The following is a 13,229-nucleotide window of genomic DNA, read 5'->3' as shown; positions in this document are numbered from 1 at the left end:
TTGGATCCTTGGGTGGCAGGGGTCACATAGTGGCACACAATCACCAAGGTGAACTTGGTTACTAACAGAGTCAAACAGTAATCAGAAGAGCCTGAATCACGAGACCTATGGCATTGGCTAGTTGATCATGATGTCCTTAGAGTGAAAAGCGTTGAGTAGTCTACTAAATTCATATGTAGTCAGTATAAGTGGAAGAGTTCTAGGTCAGTGAACAGAAGTATAACTTGAATCATAAAAAACAGAGAATCACAACCCCTCAGTCAATTCCTCGATTGTAACTAGTTTACAGACCTACCCACTGAATAGGAGGTGGGAGGGGATACTTAAAGAGGACACCACTGCACTGCCAAAATTTCAAACAGTCAAATTTTTCCCCAGACTTCCCCAAAGGGGACGTGCATCCTTTTAACCAGGATGCCTGTGCCTTGAGGAAGGGGAAATAATCATACTTTCCAGGAATTATTGGGCACTTGATTCTGAACTGACACTAATGCCAGGAGACCCAAAATGTTACTATGATCCACCGTCAAACTAGGGCTTATCAAAGTCAAGTGATCAATGTAATATTTAGGCCCGATCCATCTTAGAGGGGGTCCAGTGGGTTTCTCAAGTCCTGTTGTTGTTTTCCCCTGCTCTGGAATACATACTCGAAATAGACATAAAAAACAGCTGGCAGAATCCCCACAGAGGTCCCCCAATCTGTGGAGGGAGGGGGCAATTATGGTAGGAAAGTTCAAGTAGAAGCTACTATCGCTTTCCCTAGGAAAATAGTAAACCGAAAGCATACCACAGTGCCTGGAGGGTTTGCAGAGATAAAATGCCACTATCAGGGGCTTGAAGGATGCGGAGTGGTAATTCCTACCACATCCCTATTCAGCTTGTCTATTTGGCCTGTGCAGCAAAAAGATAGATCTTGAGAATGACAGTGGGATTATGACATAAACATAACCATGTGGTGAGTCTAATTGCAGGTGCTGTGCCAGATGTGGTTGCCTTGCTTGAGAAAATTAACACATACCCTGGTGCCTGGTATATAGCAATTGATCTGACAAATGCTTTTATCTTGATACCTGTCAGTGAAACCACCAGAAGCAGTTTGCTTTCAGCTGGAAAGACTAGCAATACACCTTCACTGTCCTACCTCAGGGGTATATCAACTCTCTAGCCTTATATTATATTCAGTTCACAGGAAACTTAATTGCCTTTCCCTTCCACAAGATATCACAATGATATCTACATTGATCACAAGATATCACAATGATGTTCTGCATTGATCATATTATGCCAATTGGACCTAGTGAGCAAGAAGTAGAAACTACTCTATATTTATTGGTAATACATTTGCATGTTAGAGGATGGGGAAAAAATCTGAAAAAAAAAATTCAGGGGACTTCCATCCCAGTGAAATTCCCAGGTTTTCTGTAGTATGGGGCATGTTGAGATATCCCTTCTAAGGGTGAAGTATAGTTGTTGCATCTGGTCCCTCTTACAACCAAAAGAGAAGCACAGTGCCTAGGGGACATCTGTAGATTTTGGAGACAATGTATTCCTCATTTGGTTGTCCTACTCAGGTACCCAGTGACTCAAATAGCTGTTCGTTTTCAGTAGGGCTTAGAACAAGAGAAGGTTCTACACTAGGTCCAGTCCACTGTTGCAAGCTGCTTTGCCACTTTGGCCATATATTCAGCAGACTCAATGGTGCTTGAAGTGTCAATGGCAGAAAGAGATGGCTGTTTTTCACCTATGTAGGGTCTTATATGTGAATCATAGTGCAGACCCTTAGGATTTTGGGAGCAAAGTCCTGCCATCCTCTAAAGATAGCTACTTTCCTTTTAAGAAGCACCTTTTCACTTGTTAGAGGGCCTTAGTAGTGACTAAATATTTAGCCATGGGCCACGGAATTATTGTGCAAACCAAGCTGCTCATCATAAACTGGGTGTTTCTGACCTACCAAGCCAGAAAAATTGGGCATGCACAACAGCACTCCATCATCAAATGGAGTGGTATATGCATGATCAGACTCAACGAGGTCCTAAAGAACAGATTAGTTTTACTGGAGGATTTATTTTTTTAAATGTTTATTTTTGAGAGAGAGAGAATAAAGGGAGAGAGTTGGGGGAGAGGCGAGAGAGAGAGGGAGACAGAGAATCCAAAGCAGATTTGCATGCAAGACGGGGGCTAGAATTCATGAACCACAAGATTATTATGCGAGCCTAACCTGAAACAAATGAGATACCCACTAAGCCACCTAGGTGCTCCAAGAAGAAGGTAACTGGGAAGATTTCTGTTCACCAGTCTTTGATGGATGTCTGAGAAGTTTGCTGTAGGGCCTCACTTATCCACTTTTATGTGGTGCCTGTATCCTGCACCAAGCAATGTGTAACTAGCCTGTTCTCCTCTTTCTGAGCTAACCAATTGTAGAAAACTCTTTAATAAAACCATAGACACAGGCTAGGAGAGGGAGGGGGAATATAGCAGGGGTGACCCATGAGGAAATGGTCCAAATAACCAGGGATCTCCCTCCTTCCATGAAGGACAATGGTGACCAGAAATCCTCTCAGTGGGCAGGACTTCAAGCGGCACATCTGGTTATTTATTTTGCTCTGAACAAGAAAATAGCCAGAGGTTCGATTGTATACCAACTCGAATGATGTTGCCAGTGGTTTGGTTGGGGTGGTGATGTCCTTGTGCTGAAGACTGGGCTGTTCAAGTCTTCCAGTTGCTAAGCAAGAATAGCAGCAGACCAAGGCAAAAGCCAAAAGAAAAAAAATGACCAAAACACTAAAAAAAAAAAAAAAAAAAAAAAACACAACAGCAATGGAGCATCTCTAATTGTTATTATAAACATATGTTAGATACTAAATATACACTAAAGACTTCTCTAATTCCTTTTCTTGCAATGAAACTCAATACATTCTCACAGTTCTATGAGTTAGGCCATCATTGTGTCCTTCTGAAACCAGCAGGTCTGTCTATTGTTTTTAATTATAGGAAGACAGGTCTCATAAATCATCTGTTTCCTCACAGATGGGTGAAACTTGCTTATATATCAAAATGTTTTATGCTTTCTTCCACATCCTGCCTCCAAATCACATATTACAATGTTCGCACGGTGGAAAGACCAAACTAATCATGTTGTGGCCCCATACTTCATCAAACTCACTCAGAATCAAAGGGAAAGACTGGAAGGAGGACTGGTGATGACGTCTGCAGTGATTATATTTCTTTTTTTTTCTCCTTCTGTAAATAAAGTACCATATTTGTAGCTTAGCTTTGATGACCGGTGATCAACGATTTCCACTTGCTTTAACATTAACTGCAATTAATTGTTAGCAGAAAGTTTATGATTCTCTGTAGAGTAACCAAAATGAAAGAGACAGAGGAGAGAGAGAGAGAGAGAGAGAGAGAGACTGATTTAGGAAGATATGGTTACCATTTGAAAAATGGTTTCCTTGTGTCTTTTGGCAGAAATTGAAACTAACTCAATAAAATGGACTTTGTTCTGAGATACTATCATCTTCCAAGAATTATATATTAATTGATTTTAGGATTTTTTTGGGTTATACATAATACATTTTCTGGAGAATAAATGTATAGCCTATATATTCATCTTTAGTAGGGACAATTGTGTAAATTTAAATTTTAAAATTAAAATTTAGGAAGAGGGAGAAGAATATTCCTATGACTAATACACTCTTTCATTGACATTCTGGCATGATGAAATGCCTGGATACACACATAGCTCTTCCATCTATGGACCTGCTTCTTCAAAGGGAATACAAATTCAAATGCCATAATTTTCATATATATTTAAATTAGAAAGGAGTTTTTAAACCATTCTCTATAAAAAGGAAAACTGCATTTTGTGATAGTCACTTTGTGCAGATAATCATATCTCAGGATTTCATTTTCAATTGCTTCCAAAGATTACCATATGAAGTGATAAGAATTTATTGAATTTCATTATCTATAGTACCCAACTATACTTAAAAAAACTCTGTACTTTTGAATTTTTTGAATAACCCATTTAACCATTTTCAAATTTTTTATTTGCTATGTGCCAGAGTTAAAAAATAAGATATACAGTTTCTTTCCTCAAGAAGCTCATAAATGTAAAAAATCCATTCCACTCTATACTATACATGTATTTTTTTTTTCATTCAAATTCTCAAATTTCAGGTCAGAGGTCATGTATTTTTTCATTCAAATTCTCAAATTTCAGGTCATAAAAACTTATGCAGTTAAGGCGGGGAAACCAACTAGAATGTCCAACCTAAAATGTACTAGAATTAATATTGAATACTTAAAGTTAAATATAGTTCTGGGAGTCTTTGTTGGAACAGAACTGTTTCAAGAGAGCACAATGAGTTCTCTCAGGTGACTCACATTATGCATTATTATTTACTTAAAGACCTGAAGGAAAAAACATAGCCTTAATCCCATCTAATGATGTAGGATTTTACTAAGACACCTTCTTAGGCATATATATAAGATTGAAATTACCCATGTTAGTGAACAGGTAATATGACATTTTGCTCAATAAAGAGGATCAAAATTAAAAATCTGTTGATATGTCATCCACTTGAATGATCTAATATCAGTGATGCAGTTTGATTTATTAAAAATAATTAGTTGGTTTTTTTTTTCCTGAAGAATATGCAATTATTTCATGTGCCATTGATAATACAAATGAGATCTGAACTATCATTCAATGAGTAATTGGGTCCCAGACTAAGCACTATACATGAATGATCTCTTTTAAGCCTTGCAACTACAACCATGAGGTAGGCGTATGCTATAAATATTTTCTTTGTTGAGATCAGATAAACTAAGTTCAGCAAAGTTAATTACCTACCTATGTCTAGGTCATAGAGTTGCAGTGCTGGGATAAATATCAGAGTTGGCATTGTACTCCTATAATATATTTGCTTTATAAACACCAAGAAAGTATGTAGAAGCCTAGGCATTCCTCTGTCCATTGTAGCAGTGGAGTGTATTGATCAAGATTTCAGGTTTGGAAGACAGATTTCCTGGATTCCAACCCCAGCTCCCATAACTTAACAGTGTTATTTGGGCAAATTACTAAAATATTCTACTACACTTCACTTTCTTCCCTATAAATGGGAATAACACAGTACGTACCTCATAGATTGGAGATGATGATTTATTAAGTAGAGTATTAGACATGTAATAAGCAATAAGGAAATATTAGCTATTGTGATTTTGTGTAGAAAGAAGAAATATGAAAATATATAGAAATAGTTCATATAGAAACGGTAATAGAATGAAAAGTAACAGAAGTACCTACAGGGAGAGTAAAAGTGAGACTTTTGATTATAAATTTTTATCTAGTTTGACTATACATCAAGTCCTTGGTGAATGTATTGCCCTGATGTTATTAAATCTATTTTTTCTCTTTCAGACACCATGATATATGTTCCCTAATCTAGACAAACATTAACTATTGAGTTTTATGTGCATTATTTTAATAAACATTTTTAATAGAGAGGGTAATGGTTGGATCATGTGATACATACAGTTCTAAACAAAAAATAATAAAGTGTAGAAAAAATTGGTCTAATACAACAAAACTGGAAAAAGATAAGACATTTATAGTTCATCAAAAGTTCAGTAATAGCTAGGAAATCATATGATTAAGTAAAATGCCCAACCACTACAATCAGTAGAAGGTATTAAAAAGGAATTTTTGTGAGTATGAGCAGAGAAAATATAACTACTGTACTATGGTATTTAAACATTCATATCTAATATATTATTATAATGTTTTAGCCAGTCCTTCCCATTAGGTTATTTTAGTCAAAGACTGTCAGAAATTTTCAATGGGCATTGAGAAATGTCAAACTAACTTAAGGGATAGCTAAATTCTTCTGTAAAGTAAGATCTTGACTTTTCCTGAGAATTAAGAAACCTGAATTAGATGACTAAATAAGCAAATAAAACAATAAAATTCAATGCCTTTGAAAAAGGAAAGCTAAAGAATGAATAAGTAGCTAAAATCAATCTCAACTGCTTCGATGTGTGTCTGCATGTGTAAGAAAAATAAATGCTGACAAATTCTCCCTTCTTAAAGGAACAAATTCAAAGTAAATCAACTTAAAGGAAGAGAGATTTTAGTTAGACACAGAATAACAAAATAAAACATGTTTTGACTATCATGATAATAAGACAGTGTCTCTATAGTCTTTGTAGACGGCCAACATCCAAACCTACAAATTTATCACATAGCTTAGTCACAACAAGCTTCAGAAGTACAGGTTAGGTCATATGATTTTCAAGGTGTTTACTGATTCGGGAGGCTCATCTGTGGTCCTGAATATCAAAGTAAATAGCAAGTCACTGTAGTATTCTAACAATTTATCCTGTCATACACACTTGCGCGCGCGCACACACACACACACACACACCTGCTGTATAAGGCTACATTTATACACATTTTCCTAATGTCACCATATTTCCAATTAATTTGAGTCATTTGTTATGCATATATTATTTGACAATAAAAGACAAAAATATCGTTATAGAAATCAAATTTGAGAATTAGAATTTTTATTTTCACCATTTATAAGTAGTTAATTTTTTGCATACAACTAGTTTTAAGGAACAAAATTATTGATTTGATTTTAAAGCTTATTATAATTCCTCAACCAAAAAATAAAATTCTAGCATCCAACTTTATCATGTTCCAACAACTCTCATGCCAAATATATTCTCTAATATTTGTTTCTTGGTATGATTAGCATCGCTAAATTAAACACCTCTGTTTTGAAACAACAACTTCTAGACCCAACTTAAACTTTATTTTGAATGAATGATGTCTTAAAATGTTTAAATTCTAAATGCCACCTTCTTATATGGAGTTTCTGAGGCCTCAAATCACCTTAAATGAACTCTCTGGTATATATTCTTACTTTAGTTTTAAAAATTCTGCAAATCAAAAAAGAACACTTATGAGCTTTACTCTCCAATCAAATGAGAGATAATAATGAGCCCCTGAGCACTCTTATAGATATAAAATCAGTCATAGTTTTCTTTCCTCATTCTCAACAAATCCAGACAGAGCTCTGAAAGCCAAATGATCATGTTACTCCTATATTTAGTTTTCTTCTATTTCTGCCATACCTCTACTTGCTAGTAGCATTACTGGCAAGAAAATAAAACTATTAAACATGATATTCCTGTCAAAACAGTTTCAGAAAATTGCTACAGAACAATGCAGCAATCTTTCAGATTTACCCACTTCCTCCACAGTCTCGTTCCCCAAATGATGTGCCAACAATTGGTATTGTTAGTAAATACATCATAAGACCAACAATAAACCTATTAGGATACATGGCATACAATGTGGACTTTTTTTTTTCTGAAATGATGTTTGACGTCCTAATTTTGCTTGCGAGGGAAAAAAAAAAAAGAAACAGAAAACGATGAATAACTGATTAAAAGTTTTCATTTCTCCCTCCAAGCTACAATATATTATTTGCTCTGATTTATTCTTATCCATCTAATCACAGGAAAACTGATTTTATAAAATGTATGCTTTTGATAGTTCCTAGCTTAACCAAAAGTTGTTCCCTTGTTGATTCGTACTGCCACGTTTTTACAGACCCAAGAGACACATTCTGCACTGTGTTTTAGAGCATGCAGTGCACATTCTGCTTAAAAGGATAAAGATTAATTGTGATAGATAAGTGATTTTACTCTAAATAGAATGCTATTGTTGTCCTGACGGTACCATATGTTTCTCATTAGTCCAAATTCTCTACTGCCAACTTATAAATGCATTAAGTTTTGGAAAGCAATATTTGGGGAAGTTTCGTGACATGACAAACACAGGTGCTGCACACAGTGACCTTATCCATTACAACAAATAGAAAGGCTATATAAAATTAGAACAATGAAATAATAGCTTATTCAAATGAAACAGGTAGCCTCAAGTACTAAGTTAAGGGATCACATTGACGCCAAAGTTCTAAGACAAAGGACAACAATGACTTTGTGGTATCCTATGAGAGATGCAGGCCAAGACAAGAATGTAGGAGGAGGGATCTAGATACCCGATGCTGACTGAAAAAGGTAAAACTTGCTATTGAGCCCACATGAGTTGCACATCAAAAACGACATAGTGGTCCCCTAACTCAGGATCAAAACAAAGAACACTTCTCCCATCAGCGTAGACCAAATGTAAGGAAGCTTGCAGTATGACTGATTGGAATTTCAGATGAGAAGTAATTTTTAGGAAGTCAGGCCCCCATCAGGCCCCATATATGGGCTGAAGTCCAACTTTCATGGATATTTCCAGTAAGAAGGGTTTGAGGGAAGTTGGAAGTTCACCTCTAGGAGAATAACTAAGTAGCATTTGTTACATGTGTGCTTTGGAATAGCATCTTAGAAGAAAAAACTAGTTTGTACAGGGCAATGTGGATAGATACTAAAATATACTTTAAGTGAAAAGGTCGAGAAACAAAGACACTTATAAGATGATACAATTATAAACATAAGAACTCATATATTCAAAATGTTACATATAGATCTTATAAAGGTGAGTTCATAGCAAAGGATGTGTATCAAATCTATTAACATGACTGCTTATGGTGAGGAAAAAATGTGAGTTTGGGTTTATAACGTTGGGGGGAATAAAATAATCAAAATGGTCTCCTAATAAATGAGGAGCCAATTAAAAGACTATGCTATGATAAAAGGCAATGAATAACTCATTCCGTAAAATTAGGGCCTATTAAATAATACAAGAAACAAAACATAAACCTCTCAATATTTAGGGAGTAAGAATGAATATGTGCAATTATAATAGATACATTACATAATTTAACAATTAAATTATAAATTTATTGTTATTTATTATTAATGTATAGTATATAATGTAAAATAATATATAATGTTTACTTTAATTAAAGAACAACTAAAACACAATCAGGCTTGTGGGTTCTACCTAAGAGCGAATAGAGGCGTCCTACTTCTTCCATGACAGCACGAAGACCCATTCTTCTCGACAAAACTGGTGAAATTTATTTTATAAAATACACATTTACAGTTTCTGAAAACGGTCCCAAAGGCACACAGCAAATGAAGAAACAAGGAAATCTAGCTTCCGTGCTCCAGCTCAGTGGGATGGAAACTCTGCTGCCGTTGGTGCTACCAAAACTACAAGAGTCCTTCCCCATCGCGGCTTCGAGGTGGGGGGGCGCTCCTCCTGGGGGGAGCAGGTGTGTCAGCATTTCTCATCCTGTCCCCAGCCACCTGCTGCTGAAACTAAGTTGCAGGTGAGAGAGACTAGGAGGGTGAGGGCTCCTTTTCACCCACTTATTCGTATGAACATATTGGGTCCACTTAAAAGGTTATAAGGTCCATGACGTGATTACACCACAGTGAAAGTATTCTTATTTTGGTGGACATTTGGGAAATTTCCACCATGCTGCTATCGCGGGAACCGTTTGGTTTAACAGTCAGTTACGTGACTCCTTCGCACGTGGGGATGAGATTTCTGGGGTTTCTACCTATGTGTGGAATTCCTAGAGTGTTGAACATATGCATGCTAAATATTACCATGTATGACCAGTTTCTCTCAAGATGTACCCATTTACATTCCATCCAGTAGATTGTAAGAGTTTCCAGTGGGTGAAAAATCAATGAGTCACTTTAAACAATGTGTTTGGACTCCACAGAATTAATATTTGAGTCAGTTTTATTAATTTATAATTTTCAGGACATAAAACCCGTACTTCTCAAACAAAACTAGGAATTTATAGATTATACACATATATATAATATATGTTATATATTATATAAATCACTGTAGATAGATATCAAAGATGAAAATAAAACTTATATAGTTTATGGATTCATACACTTGTCATACAGCTATACAAAATGTATGAGAATAAGAAACAAAGAACTTCAGATAATGATTTCCTTGATGTAAAACAGTATAGAATGGAACTGGCAGATATGCATTGGGCTCCCACTCTATCTTAGATGTTTTCTTTCTTAAGAACAAAGTTAGAGAAAAGTCATCATAATAACTAATGAAATTCTAAATGAGTAAGAACCAGAAAGCTAGATTTAGTTTTAATTTAATGTTTGAACGTCCTACATCACTGTTAGGAACACTGTTTTTCTTTATATATGTTTAACATTCACAGTGAATTGTAAAGGGATATTGAGGCAATATCCAGAATGAGAAAATGGCATAGTTGTTCTTCACCCACTGCTTAACATATTTATTTAAAAAATGCTTAAATATGGGGCGCCTGGGTGGCTCAGTCAGTTAAGTGACCGACTTCGGCTCAGGTCATGATCTCGCGGTCCGTGAGTTCGAGCCCCGCGTCGGGCTCTGTGCTGACAGCTCAGAGCCTGGAACCTGTTTCAGATTCTGTGTCTCCCTCTCTCTGACCCTCCCCGTTCATGCTCTATCTCTCCCTGTCCTCAAAAATAAACAAAAAATTAAAAAAAATAAATAATGCTTAAATAGACATCTAATTGTAATTAAAGTGAATGAATACAAATCATGAAATGATGACACTTTGCTACTGTTTATTTATTTATTTATTTATTTATTTATTTATTTTTTAATTTCTAACATTCAGGGATGTCTCTGGGGGAAAAATGTTGTTTTTTTAAACTTTACTGTTTATTTCCAGAAATATTCTAACTTACACTCGTGATTCTTTAAAAAAAAGTGAAATTTTTCACTTTTAGGATAAATCAACATAAGAAGGTGAGATTTTATATTAACCTTCGTCCTGCTAATTTTATTACTATTAGATGTGGTTGAATGTATCTATTGACCTTGGCACTATCAGTCGGAGTTGTAAATACTGACAATGGCAAAGCGTCTGTGGGTCAATCGATCTCCACAGTGATTAAAAAATGCCAGTCTAGTGTGAATATTAAGTGTATATTTTGGATATTGCATAGCAACTGCTACGTTAACAATGTCCTCTTCCCAGCCTCTTCCTATCTAGCATACTTCTTTAGCAACAGACCAGAATATATGGAGTTCACCAAAAATCTCAAGAATAAAAAATCACTAGAATTCACAGGACTAACAGACTAGAATAACAGAGGACGAGGTGATAATGAGTGTAGATTTCAGTGGGGTGACAAAGTAGGAATGAAGTCTTTCTCTTGTGACATTGAAGCTCTCAGGTAGACCCAGGGATCTGCTTTGTGCATAAGAACACTGAAGTACGTTAATTAGGATTTTGACTGACAGAGGATGTAAGGAAAGCAGCTATGAGATGCTTGCTATAAGATCACTTTTCTTGGTTGGTATGATATTGTTCCTAATAGGATTAAAGTATATCTCTATGCTCCAATCAAGATGTGGATTATAAAGAAAAATATTTCTAGGTACCTTTATTATGTTTCCTTATACAGTATTTTTGTTTCATTGCATTTACTAGTTAGACTGAAGTGAAAATAATCAATCGCACATGCTATTGTTGTTTAGAAACATCCTAGATTGTTGTCCTATTTTTTTAAGTCAGCTTATGTTCAAAACCTAACATTACATATTTATTTTAGGCAAATGATTGCTGGAATGGATTCTGAAATTTAATACACTCTCATTCTAATAAGAAGAGATTCAGTGATTGCTAAAAGAGACAAACTATCTCATCCCAGATTTTGCTCCAACATATAGTGAATTCAGTGCTCGGTTATCATGATCCAGTCTCTGTTAAGGACAAGAATTTGAACAAGCTGGTGTGACCCTTGAGGATTAAATGTATGTATTTTTTAATTTTACCAAATACTTAACTGTATGGACATACTTTATACTTGTTACTTTAAAAAGCAATATTGTCAAATAATAATTTTATTTTTGGTTGGTAGGCTAATATATATGGATTATATGCATATGAATGTTTCTAGGAGTTTTTCTTGGCTTCTCACTATTCCATGTAGTAAGACACATTTAAATTCCCCTACCTCAACTTTCTTGGTTTCCTCTGATCTTTCTGGCACTATATTTTAACACTATTAAGCTTTCTTCATACTCACACTTTGGCAGTTGTAGCCACTCGTAAAACTTAACTCATCACCTATATGATGATGCTTCTTAAGCAGATGCAGAAGACCTATGACCTGGAGATATAGACAGGAAGAAGTAAATATACACAGAGCATGGATGTATTTTGTATTTCAAACTGCCAATATGTTGTATTTACTGGACACATCAAACACTCAACACATCGAAAACTGAACTAACTCGTGCTCTTCTCCTATCCCCATCCAACTCCACAGACCTGCTTCTCTCACAATTGCTAACTCCGCTAAGTGCGCTGCTAACTGCTCCCAACAAGGACCCAGCTATTTTGCCTATCCCCACCATGATCATTGGTCCAAGCCACCACAATCTCTTGCCTGGACTTTCTGCCATCTCTGTTCTTGTTTTGCCTCACTCCAGTTTCACCTGTTCAGTATAACATCCACCAATCAGAGTAAGACACGCCTCTAAAATGAAACGTGAAACGTGTCACCCCTGTTTATATTTCAGTGCGTTGAAGTTTTCTTGGGACTAATGTTCAAACTCAACTATCGCTTGTACAACTGGTTTTGTCCTGTGCCTACTTCTCCAGACTCACCTCTCGTTACTTCACCTCTTCTTCACTTCAAACTCCAACAATACTTATCTTTTAATTTTTGAGTCTAATTCTTCTTAGCCTCCAGGAGTTCGTATATGCTGATTGTTTTACTTGAAATATTTTCCCATTTCTCTGTATAGCCTAGATAATGCTTAGGCAGGTTTCAGGCACAGTTTGATGACCATTTCTTCTAGGATAATTTCCTTGTCTTTCTAGGCTCGAGTAGATACTACTGTGTTCACCCGTGCTATCTAGCTCCTATTTCTCCTATCACAGCCCTTATGCTTTCGAAATGGTTGTCTTCTCACCTGAGATTTAATCTCCATAAAAGCAGGAGCTATATTTATCATGCTCAGGGTTCCACACCCTAGTACCTTAAACCTTGTGTGGTCCACAGATGATTTTTTGAATGAACAAATGCATGATTAACTAAAGGAATAAAGGAGTACAGTGAGTCATATGCTTCTGGATACTTAGGTGAGAGTGAAACATTGGTCAATTAAAAAATAGTGAATGGGGCGCCTGGGGTGGCTCAGTCAGTTAAGCATCTGACTCTTGATTTCAGCTCATGTCATGATCTTAAGGTCATGATATTGAATCCCATGTCAA

The sequence above is a fragment of the Lynx canadensis genome, chromosome B1 (genome assembly GCF_007474595.2).
Source record: "Lynx canadensis isolate LIC74 chromosome B1, mLynCan4.pri.v2, whole genome shotgun sequence".
Taxonomy (NCBI): Eukaryota; Metazoa; Chordata; class Mammalia; order Carnivora; family Felidae; genus Lynx; species Lynx canadensis.
Note: the sequence above shows the minus strand (reverse complement) of the source record.